Consider the following 13,346-nt stretch of genomic DNA (forward strand, 5'->3'; position numbering starts at 1 on the left):
TTTGTGTAGTAGCCATACTTTATCTCCCTCCTTAAGATCTATATTAGGAAATTTTTTTTAGCCTTGTTATTGCAAGCGAAAATCGGGGTCTATAAAACCTGCGTAAGTCGCAATTTTGGCAATTTGCTATAAATACGCAACCCTAATTTTTGGCCGCAACAACGTGGCTAAAAAAAATTTCCTAATGCATAGGAAGTGTAACCGTAAGGGTAGGCCGGTAGACCTCTCTTATTAAATACGAAATTGCTATATATTAATAGGCACACTCCTAGTTCTTTAAGCGGCAAGTTAGCAGACTTCTATTATTAAGCATAAAATTGCCGTATATTGCCTAGCATATTGCCCAGTTCCTTAAGCGGCAAGTTAGCATACTCCAGTTATTGGGCATAAAACTGCCGCATATCGCCTAGTATATTGCCCAGTTCCTTAAGCCGTAAGCTAGTAGACTTCTATTACTAAGCGCGAAACTACTATATATTACCTAGTATATTACCCAGTTCTTTAAGCGGTAAGCTAGTAGACTTCTACTACTAAGTATAAAGTTGCCGTATATTACTAGGCACATTGCCTAATTCTTTAAATTACAAGCTAGCAGGCATTACCTATTAGTAGAGTATTCCAACATATTAGCTTATATATTGCCCGGTTCCTACATTATAAGCTAGCAGACTTATTACATTAACAGAGCACCACGATATATCGCCTAGCGCATTACTTAGGTCCTTAAATAGTAAGCTAGCAGTTATTGCTTATTACTAGAGCACTATAATATATCCAGTCGCTTATTGCCCAGTTCCCTAAATAGCAAAATAGTAAACTTCTCTCATTAATACAAGAATTGCGGTATATTGCTAATATATTGCCCTATTCCACAAAAAACAACCTAATATACCTTCTATTAACCGTAAGAATGCGGTATATTGCCAAGAAACATTGCTTACTCTATTAAAAAAACCCCCCAGTATATGCCTTCTATCAGCCATAAAACTGCGGCATATTGCCTACTATATTACCCAATTCTTAAAATAATAGCTTGGTATACTTCTTCCACTAGATAAGACTTTACGGCAAATTGCCTAGCATATTACTTAATTCTGCGCTAAAATATTAAAAATACCTCGCTAGAATACTTCCACTAGCTACTTCTTTAAACTTCCTAGCTTATTTATATCTACGTCTAGTATCTTGTCTATAGCAGTCTTTTTAAATTTATATTTATTTAGAATTCTAACCTTAATATAGAAAGCCGTGTTATATAAAATATATACTATTATAAGAGGGTTTTCTTAGCTAATTCGGTAGATGCGGTATATAAACTGTTCCTATTTACTAAAGGACGGATTAAGCTCTATAAGCACAATAAAGTATGCCTTATTAAGGGTAATACCCTCTATAATAGCCTTTAGAGATAATAAAAGAATCTACGGTCCGCTTAGCTGCTTCTATAAGTTATAGATAATGTGGTTTTTTTACTTTAGTAATATTCCTCTAGAAAGATATATAACAGCGTTCTCGCTATATTTAGTAACTAAGGCCTAAAATAAGTGTTAACTTAGAGTTTTGGTTAAGTAAGCTGCTATTAAAAGGTAAAAAGATAGAGTGTTTTATTACTTACTGCCATATATACCGCCCCAATAGTTAGGAAATTAGTGCCAATAATAACCTTGCTATAATACCCCCCGACGTTTTTTAATTGTATAACTTCTTTATAGATAGCTAAAAGCGCCTTAAACTTTATATTACCGCAAAGAATTTCCTCCTTATTCTTATCTAAGATGCTTCTAATAGGAGATTTAATTAATTTTGCGTAAAATTTCGCTTATACATTAATTTTGTTATTATCTAGCAGATTCTTATTATATCTATCCTTCCATAAAAGTAACCTGGGCGTTGTTACTGTAATATAGCACGTAAAGTAGGTGCTTAAGGAGGTACTGGCCATTTGTACTAGTTGGTTCCCCTTAGAATAACTATCTTCTTTCTATTTAACTATTTTCTACTAAAATGCCTCTTCTATTTCTAATGCTATTGCACTTTTTATACCCTATAGCAATTTAATTTCTATAGTTCTATACTTATAGTTTAGGTAGTAAATTCAGAGCTCACCTAAAATAACTTTTAATTTTCTTCTGTTAAAGCCAATAGTATTTAAGGTATGGCGAATTTTAAAGTTTATAAGTATTTCTCCGCCAACCTAAACTAATTCTTTATATGCCGTAGACTACAAAACCCCTTTAGGGTTACTCTTTCCTTATTTTAAAAAATGACTCTATAGCTTTGCCATTTTTTTAACTTTAACGGACGTGCATTTCTTAAGAATGCTATTATCTTAGGCGCTTACCCAATCTAGATCTAAAAGGCCACTTATAATAAACTAATATATGTCTACAATACTATTCTCTATTAGAGTCCCTAATATAGCCTAGATAAAGAATCTAAGGCGTTTCGGTATAGTACTTTTATAGAAACAAAGAAATTAGTTAACTATAGTCTCTTTATTCTTCTTATTATAAAACTTATCCTATAAAACCCTACTAAAAAACATAGTCTTAACCAACTACTGACCTTTATCCTCTTACTTACCATTAAATAAGAAGCGGTGAACTCTTCTAGTAATTATAAAGTTGTTAATAACACGCTGTTTTAGGCATTTAGATGTCGTAATTATAATAAATCTTATTACTGAGGTAGCTAGGGTACTAACTAAAGGATTACCCTTTCTAAGTGGTAGGATACTATTGGAGAACTATAGGTAAGGGGTTTTTACTTTATCTATAAGAGCCTAATAAGTATTTAAAGCATTATAGGTAGTCTAGTTTCCTAATATTCCCATTTCTAGCCACTTATCTAAAGTTGGCTACTCCATGCCTAGAGAAACATCCGCCGTTAAATAGCATATTACAACTCTTAGCAGTGTCTACACTTACGTTGCGAGTAATAAGTCTTTAAATAATAAGATATAATTATCTCTTTAGGCAGTAATAATATATAGAACTATAATAACTAGGCTAGTACCATACTGTTTACGTATTATGGATATAGCATTATAATTTACGTACAAGTATAGTAGAGGCACTCTATCCTAGCTAGGACACTTAACGCTATTAGCCTGGTGGCCCTCCGGTAGATATTAAGTAGCATTTCTAGCCGCTTAATTAGTAGCTACTTTATCTAGGTTTATAGCATAGTAGTAGTTAAGGACAATAGTTAAGTATACGGTTACTGTTTTGCCGGCCCCTATGCTGTCTATAAGAACCCTATTATTTAGCTTTATGCGTTCCTAGTAGAACATCTTAAATGTACTATATAGCTAGTATAGGAACGCTCTAAACTCCGGATTTAGACCCTATTTGCGGGGAATAGGGACTATATTATTCCCTAGGAGGGCCCCTTTAGAAACCCTCTATAGCTTAGCTAAGTATTTATACATCCACTACTCTATTCTCTTAACCTTGCCGCCTACTTTTGCCGTAGCGGCTTCTTAAAATCTAAAAAAAGCTAACGTTAGTCTAATTTAAGATGTACTCTATATGCTTATATACCTATACCTTTACTTAATACAATTGGCAGCCTCTGCCTCCCTATCGGCTTTATTTATTGTATCTTTAAAGGCCTCTTCTTCTAGGTTATTGTCTTCTGCAGAAACCTATATAGTATTACTAGCTAGATCGTCTGCGGTTATAACCTGCAGTTAAGCTAGTTTGGGATCCGGAGCGGTTGCGCTTTAGAGAGTATTATAATTGTCTTCGTTCTCCTCTGTACTATTGGGACCCCCTATAGGCTAGATAGCTAGATTACCGCGGCCGTCCTCGGCAGCTTGCCGTAATTTGCCTTTAGATACTCTAGCAGGTTACTCCCTTTTATAACTACGTTTCTTCTAACCTAATAAACTTAGAATACTGCTGTACGCTAATAAGGTTAATAAAGCATCGCTCTTACTTTTAATATCTTTATTAACGAACTTATTATCTAAGTACTCTAAGTGCTTGCGGGTCTGCTTAGACGTAGTCTTTCGCCGTTTCTTATATGTAGGCTTACCGCGTAAAGACTGGCGAATTGGGGTATTAGTAATACTGGGAGGGTTTATACTCTGCTTGCGCGGTGTTTAATGCGGTGTTTCTATAATTAAATGCTTAGCTGCAATTGTTAGTATATAGATAGCCAGATGTTGTTAAAAGAACTTATAATTAGTACTCTTAAGTATAAATTCCACTTTACTTCTGTGGTATAGCATGCATTGCTAAAATGCGGCTTATAATGCCCCTTGCTGGGTAATATAAGCCTTCTTATAGGATTTAATATCGACCTATATAATTTAATCCTTGTTTAAGTTGAACCCTACTAATACTGCAACCTCTTAAAATAGCAAAAAACTGATTTCTTTAATTGTTAGAGTTTCTGTATTGGCTTTTATAATATTATAGATCGTGCAAAGCTCTATAGTGTTTTGGGTGGTTAAGTTTATTCTTTAAAATTAAAAGGTTATATTTTTAAGCAAAAGCGGCTTGCCTAATAATATAGGGCCTAGTGATTTCAAGATTTGCTTAGGAGTAAATGTAGGCGCTAGCGTTATTATGGGTTTGAATTTGGGTTAAGTCTAACTTCTAGGTTCTAACTTATTTTACTATTTTATAGTATTAGTTCTCTAAGATATTATTAAAGCAATAATAGTATCTTTAGACCAGCTCTCTAAAATACCTTCCCTCTTAGGTAAGTTGCTAAGGACCTTTTAGATAAAGTTGTTGCGTAGTACTTTATCTTTAGCAGTATAAAACGCGACTTTATTAAGCCCGGCCTCTACTATATTATCTAAGATTGTCTTTTTAATTTCCTTAAGGCGATGAGTATTGATTTCCTATTTATTTATAATATCTAAGTCCTTTATGGTAATGCGTAAAGATGCCAAGATGGGATAAAAGAGAAGTAGAGCGTTGCTATATAAGAGCGGAAGAATCTAGTTAGTGTTTAGTAAAGGTGTAGGTCTAAAGTAGGTAGGTAAGACAAACCGATTATAAGAATTAATTAACTGGGTAGATTACCGCAGTTCTAGGGTGTAAGTTACGGCTTAAAGTAGCAATTAGCGGTTAAACTAATTAATTGACTAATTAATGTCGCGTAGAGGTGCCGTATAAGAGTTAGTTAAGGTAGTAGAGGTAAGAAGTTAGGCGAAGTAGATATTAAAGTTAAGTGCTCCTATAGTAACGCTAGTAGGTAAATTGCCGTTATCTAATGCTTATTAATAGCAAGGTGAATTAAGAAGTTCTAGTAAATACGCAGAATGCCGAGTCTAGCGGCATTTTGCGGTAGATTGCCTTAGGTAGTATAAGTCTTATATAGTTATAATTTTTAGGATTTAAGAACTAAACTAACTTATTAGTTTATTAAACCTTGTAAATTCTACCTTAACTACTAATATAAAAAGGTAATAACTTAGCTAAGTATAGAATTTACGTATTATTTTTGATTATTTTTTAATAGGAGACTAGGTAAAGCTAATTAAGCCTTTACTATAGCCTCCTTTAAGCCCTTCTATACCGCCCTTAATTAATTCTCTATATTAAATAGCCGCTAATTAAACCGTTTAACTACTTATAGTACTTAATACACCTTATTTAGCGTATATAGTACGTCCTCCCTTATAACCTTAAGCTGGTCCTTTACCAAAAGCTCTTAAAATATTACCTTTCTTTAATTTATATTATGCGCTTCGGTTAGTTGCGAATATAGTTTTATAACCTTAAAGATAATCCTACTTTATTACTTAGGCGTCCCAGATTAGATTAATAATAGATATATTTTAAGCCTTTTTAGCTTTTTAAAGTTCCTTAATTTCCGTCTTTAAACTCTCTATTCTGGCAATTAGCGGGTAACGCAGTCTATAAAGCATCCTATCCCTCCTTTATGCAACTAATCGTCTAACTTATAACATTAAAGAGGTCCCTCTTTATGGTTTTCTAGTTTCCATAACAGCTATCTCCACAGCGCTGTTTTTATTTAACTCGGTTCTCCCTAAACTATATATAGCAGCATTTCCAGCGGCTAGTAGAATAGAATAGGTTAGCGAAGGCTTCTTAATAGGTAGCTAAGCTGTCTTTATAGCTTTAGCTACCTTACCATTATTCTCCTACTTAATTAGAAACCCTCTAATCTCCTTCTAGTAACTATCCGCCGCTTTTCTTCTTTTGCGGCTTTAGAGCTAGCTTAGTGGTCCTATCTCTGTTTTTTAGTAACGCCTTTTTAACGTAGGGACGCTTAGTGCGCTTAGCTGGGGTAGTTATATGCCTAGGGTTTTCATTTATCTATAATAGCCAATTAGCGTAAAATATTTATAACTCCTTATTGGCATATATACTATTGTGATATTTACTTTAAAAATAGGTTAAGGGCTAATATGTGGTTAAGTTAAGGGGAAATTGGTTCTAATATAGAGAGTAGGTAATAGATGGATGGATAGTGTTTAGTAGTAAGATATAAGAGGGAAGCTTATTCTTATTAACGTTAAGAATACATATAAAGTAAATAGGTGGTAGTAATTTAGGGGAAGACTTTAATAGAGGATTATCCTATATAATCGGCAGCTGGTTAATAGAGGAAGGGCAGAAACCTACAGTTATAATGTTATATATTATAACATTTTGCCTAACTTCCTTAAATATATATATAGGTGGTGGCCTTCTATAGCATTTCATCAACATCGTAAGTTAACGCGTTTTAATAAGGCTTGCTAATAAAATTACGCTAGCTAGGGTACCCGCAGCATACTAACCTAGGTAGGAGCGCCTAAAGCGCCTAATATAAAAAGTCTCTTTTACCAAACAAAGGGATATAGAGCTTGAAGCTCCTTACTGTTCGGTTGCAAATCGCCTCCATATTATAACTGTTTAATCTATACGCCTTTTAGTGTTACCTATTTTATAATTAGTGGCGGCTACTACTATGGCTTATTTAAATCTATAATTAAGTTAATTATTTGGTAAGGCTCTAGAATAAGGCTCTAGATTTAACTTCGCATATTAATACGTAATTAATATTAGTAAATAATTTGAAAGAGCCCCTCTTTGCCACTAGGCCTCTATCGCGACTCCCTACTTTAATATAGTAATAGAGCCTCCTCCTTAACTAACGTCCTCTCTGCGATCGGCGTTTCCTACGTCTTTGCCTACCTCCTATACGAACCCCCCAGAAATAAGCTTATCGCAATTAAGAAGGTTAAGATAATAACATTATATAAGGCATATAAACGCGACTAGAATGAGCCGTGTACTAGTATAAAGAGAACAGCAGTAGAATAAGCGGGTGTTCTAGATTCTATGGCTAATGCGCCCCTTAATAGACACTAAGTTAGTAGCAAAGCTCTAGGAGTTACTAATTGGCCTTATATTAAGCACGGAGTCACTAGTAATCTATTCTTCCTTAACTATATTTTAAATTAGGTATAGATCTAGAGCTCTAAGAGCTATATTAACTTTATATTTACTCCGCTCCACTAATTAAATAGTTAGATTTAAAGTCTATATTAATTATAACTCTAGCTAGGAGCTCCAATCTAATAAAATCACTGCCTTAAAGAGTAAACCAGCAGACTTTAATTACTAAGCGTGAAATTGCCGTATATTGCCTAGTATACGCCTAGTTTCTTAAGCGGCAAGCCAGCAGACTTCTATCACTAAGCGAGAAATTGTCGTATATTGCCTGGTACATTGCCCAGTTCCTTAAGTGGCAAGCCAGCAGACTTCCATTACTAAGCGTGAAATTGCCGTATATTACCTAGCACACTGCCTAGTTCCTTAAGCGGTAAGCTAGTAGACTTCTATTACTAAGCGCGAAATTGCCGTATATTACCTGGCATACCGCCTAGTTCCTTAAGCGGCAAGCTAGTAGACTTCTATTATTAAGCATAAAGTTGCTGTATATTGCTAGGCATATTGCCCAATTCTTTAAATTATAAGCTAGCAGGTGTCGCCTATTAGTAGAGTATTCCGATATATTAGCTTGTATATTACCTAGCTCCTGCGCCGTAAGCTAGCAGACTTACTATATTAATAAAGCACCATAATATATAGCCTGGCGCATTACTTAGGTCCTTAAATAGCAAACTAGCAGGCGCTGCTTATTAATAGAGCACTGCGATATACCTAATCGTGCGTTGCCTGGTTCCTATATCGCAAGCTAGTAGGCTCCTTTTACGAGCAGAGTATTCCGAATATTGGCTTATACATTGCCCGGTTCCCGCGTCGCAAGCTAGCAGCTTCTTTTATTAATGGAGCACTACAATATATTACCCGCGTATTGCCCGGTTCCTTAAATAGCAAAATAGTACCTTCTCTTATTAATAAAAGAATTGTGGCATATTGCCGATATATCGCCCAGTTTTATAAAAAATAACTTAGTATATGCCTTCTATTAGCCGTAAGACTGCTACACATCGCCGAGTATATTGCTTAATTCTATAAAAAAAAACAATCCAGCATTTACCTTTTACTAACTATAAAACTGCGGAATACTACCCACTATATTGCCTAATTCTAAAAATAATAGTCTGTTATACTTCTTCCACTAGAGAAGAATTTATGGCAAACTACCTAGCATATTACCCAATTCCGCGCTAAAAGGATTAAAAACATATCGCTACTATAATCTATAACATTTGCATTAGCTACTTCTTTAAATTTCCAGGCTTATTTATGTCTACATTCTTCTTAAACTTAAGCTTATTTAGAATTCCACTTTTAATACGGGAAGCCGTTAATAGTAATACCCTCCGTAATAGCCTTTAGAAATAATAAGAGAATTCACGGTCTATTTAGCTGCTTTTATAAGTTATAGATTATATAGTCTTTTTACTTTAGTAGTGTTCCTCTAGGGAGGCATATAACGGCATCCTTGCTATATTTAGCAACTAAGGCCTAAAATAAGTATTAGCTTAGAGTTCTAGTTAAGCGTGCTACTATTAAGAGGTAAAAAGATAGAGTGTTTTGCTACTTACTAGTATATATACCGCCCTAATAAATAAAAAATTTGCTACGATAGCCTTCGATATATAGTGCTGCTATAATTTCTTTATAGATAGCTAAAAGCGTCTTAAACTTCGCGTTATTGTAAAGAATTTCCTCCTTATTCTAATCTAAGATACTTTTAATGGGATTTTTAACTGCGTTAGTGTAGTATTAGACTAGACGTTTATTTTTTTTGTTATCTAGAAGATCCTTATTAAATCTATCCTTCTATAAAAGTAACCCGGGCATTATCGCTGCATTATAGCACGTAAAGTAGCTGCTTAAGGAGCTGCCGGCTATTTATACTAGTTTTTTCCTAGTAGGAGAACCATCTTCTCTCCATTTAACCATTTTCTGCTAAAATGCCTCTTCTATTTCTAACACTATTGCACCTTCTATGCTATATAGGAATTTAAGTTCTTTAGTTTTATAATTACACTTTATATGTTAAATTTAGAGCTAGCCTAGGACAGCTTTTAGTTTTCGGTCATTAAAGTTAATAGTATCCCGGTTACGGCGAATGAGAAAATTTATAAGAATTAGGCCACCAACCTAGACCGATTCTTTATATGTCGCAGACTATAAGGCACTTTTAGGGTTGCTCCTTCCCTACTTTAAAAATTGGGTCTATAGTTTAGCTATTTTATTAACTTCCGCGGACGTGTATTTTCTAAGAATACTAGGTTAGCTTAAGCGGTTGCCCAATCTGCATCTTTAAGGGCGCTTATAATAAACTAGCACATATCTATAACACCATTCTCTATTACTGTGCTAGAAATGGCCTAGGTAAAGAATCTTAGATATAGCGGTACTATATATTTTTTTAAGAATAAAGGAATTGGTTAATATAAGTTTCTTATTTTTTTTTATTATAAAACTCATCCCATAAGATTCTGCTAAAGAGCGTAGTTATAACGGTCTATATACTTCTATAGAGGACCATTAAAGAACTATAAGCAGGGCGTTTTCTTTTTACCTATAAGAGTCCGACTATTATTTATCGCATTATAATCTGACTAGTCCCCTAAAGTCCCCATTTAAAGCCATTCCTAAGGGTTTAGTCGCGCTATTTCTTTAGACATACCTTCTATCTTATAGTATATTGCAAACCGTAGTAGCGTCTACTCTTTTATTATAAGTATAGAGTCCTTAAATAATAAGATATAATTATCTCTCTAGCTGGTAATTATACTTAGAATTATAATAACTAGATTTGCACTATGCTATCTTCGCATTATAGATATAGCGTTTTAATTTATATATAAGTATAGAAAAGGCATCTTATCCTAGCTAGGACACTTGGCGTTTTTAGCCTAGTTATCCTTCTATAGATGCTGATTCGCATTCCTAGCTACTTAATTAGTAGCCGCTTTATCTAGGTTTATGGCATAGTGGTAACTAAGAACAATAGTTAAGTACGCGGTTACGATTTTTCCGGTTCCTATACTATTAGTAAAAACCCCACCGTTTAGTTATATGCGCTCTTAGTAGAACATCTTAGATGCGCTATATAGCTGGTATAGAAATGGTTTAAACTTTAGATTTAGACCCCATTTACTAGGAATGGGGACTAGGTTCTTTACTAAGACGGCCTTTTTAGGAACTCTGTATAGCTTAGCCGAACATTTATATATCTACTGCTCCATTCGTTAAACCTTACCTCCTACTTTAGCTATAGCGGCCTCTTAAAATCTAAAAAGAGCTAATATTAGTCTAATTTAAGATATACTCTATATAACTATATGCTTATACCTTTACGTAATAGGCATTATAGCCTATATCTCCTTAGCTTAGGTTATATTATCCTTAGGCGCATTTTCACCTAAGGTATCTTAGATTGTATTAGTTTCTATAATTTTACTAAAGAAAGCTTTTGCGGGTATAGTGTTAAATTATTATATAAAGTCTAAGCTAATTAAGGATATAAAGCAGTTTTACTCTAGGGAGTATTACAATTATTCTTATCGTGCTTTGTATTATTGGGATTGTCTATAGGCTAGATAACTAGATTATTACGGCTATTCCTAGCAGCTTGCCGCAGTTTACTATAGTTTGCCCGTGGATGCCTCTAGTAAATTACTCCCTTTTATAATTACATTTCTTCGGACTTAATAGACTTAGAATACCGCTGTGTGTTAATAAAATAGATATAGCATTACTCTTATTCTTGCTGTCTTTATTAATAAACTTAATATCTGGGTACTTGCGGATCAGCTTAGGCGTAATCTTCTGCCGTTTCTTAAGTACGGCCTTAGCGCGCGAATACTGTAGGTTAGAGTATCGGCAATTCTGGGAGGGTTTATACCCTATTTATTTAGTAATTAATACGGTACTTTTATAATTAAATGCTTGGCTGCAATTATTAGTATATAGATAACTAGATGTTATTAAAGGGACTTATAATCCGTACTCTTAAGTAGAAATTCTACTCTGCTTTTATTATATAGCATGCACCACTAAAACAAGGCTTATAATGGCCCTTACTAGGTAATATAAACCTCCTTATCTATGACTATATTGAGCTAGGTAATTTTATTCTTATTTAAGATAAAACCTACTAATACTAAGACCTCTTAAAATAGCAAGAAACTAATTTCTTTAACTATTAGAGTTTCTATATTACCTTTTAAAATTTATAGACTATATAAAGCTCTATAGTGCTTTAGGTAATTAGGTTTATTCTTTAAAACTAAAAGGTTATATTTTTAAGTAAGAACGGCTTATTTAGTAATATAAAACCGTATAATTTAGAGATTGGCTTAGAAGCAAATATACGTGCTAGCGTTATTATAGGTTTAAATTAGGTTTAACTTTTAACTTTATATTATTTTACCGTTTAGTAGTATTGGTCCTCTAGGATAATATAAAAGGAATAATAGCCTATCTAGACTAGCTGTTTAAAGCACGTTCCTTCTTAGTTAAGTCGCTAAGAATCTTCTAAATAAACTAATTATATAGCACTTTATCTTTAGCAGTACAAAACATAGGTTTTTTAAGCCTGGCCTTTTATATATTATCTAAGATTATATCTCTCAATTTCCTTAAGGCGACGAGTATTAATATCCTATCCCTTTATGATATCTAAGTCCTTTATTATAATGCGTAAAGATACTAAAATGGAATAAAGAATGAGTAGAGCGTTGCTATATAAAAGTAAAAGAATCTAATTAGTAATTGGTAAAGGTGCGAGTCTAAAGTAGGTAGGTAAGATAAACCGATTATAAGAGTTAATCTACTAGGCAGATTGCCGTAGTTTTAGGAAGTAAGTTGCAGCTTAAAGTAGCAATTGGCGGTTAAACTAATTGATTAACTAATTAATGTTGCGTAGAGGCGCCGTACGAGAGTTAGTTAAGGTAGTAGAGGTAAAGAGTAAAGTAAAGTAGATAAGCTTAAGGTAAATGCTCTTGCTAACGGAATGTAATGCGCGCGAGTTAAAGGGCAATTTGCTATAGCAGATTACCGCTAAATACGCTTCCTCTAGTTATAGAAAATATTCTTTATAAAACTAGTATAATGGGCGGAGCTAGAAGTATATTAGAATATGCAACCTAAGAATAAGGGTTAATGCGCCTAGGACGTTTTGCCTGTCTAGGATTAATGTTTTAGCTTAATTAAGACCGCTTTAATATACCCTTTTAAGTAGGGCTCCTAGTAAATAATTAAGACTCTAAATAGTATTAGATTTAAAGCTATAAGGACTAATACTATATACCGCGTATATTTGTAATTACGAAAATAATTATATCCTTAGAGGCTTTAAGCGTTTATTATATTACATACTTTAAAAGTCCCACATTCCGAACTAGTATAATTATTAGTGTATCTGCCCATAACTCCTCTGTCTCTAAGTTAACTCTAGCGTCCTAGGTAATATTGAGAAATTTAAGAAAATCTAAAAGACTTATCTACCCTTCTACCGAGTTAGTTTAAAGTAGACTAGTACTTAAGTCTATATAAATTATAGACTGTGGTATATTCTCTAAATCTTAGCATATATAGATTATAAGACCCTAAACGTTATATTTGTTAACATATTTAGGTAAAAGAGATTAATATATGTCCTAAGGCTCTGTATAAGGGTACCCTATAGCAGAATTTATAGCTCCATACTGAAGTCCTAATTTAGTACTAGCCCGGCTAGCTTTCTTGCGTATATTTAACTGCGTATAAGTAAGGAGATGTTGGGCCACTTCCTTAGTCTACCCAACTGGAGCATTACTGGACTTTGGGATTTAATTAACGATTTTAGCTATAATCTTACTTTAAATAGCGTAATTTATTTAGTCTTGGAAGCGTATAGATATTATATTGCTCTTATTTACAATATCCTTAACTACCCCTTTAATCTTA

This window comes from Cenococcum geophilum (assembly GCF_001692895.1).
Source record: "Cenococcum geophilum 1.58 unplaced genomic scaffold K441scaffold_53, whole genome shotgun sequence".
NCBI lineage: Eukaryota > Fungi > Ascomycota > Dothideomycetes > Gloniales > Gloniaceae > Cenococcum > Cenococcum geophilum.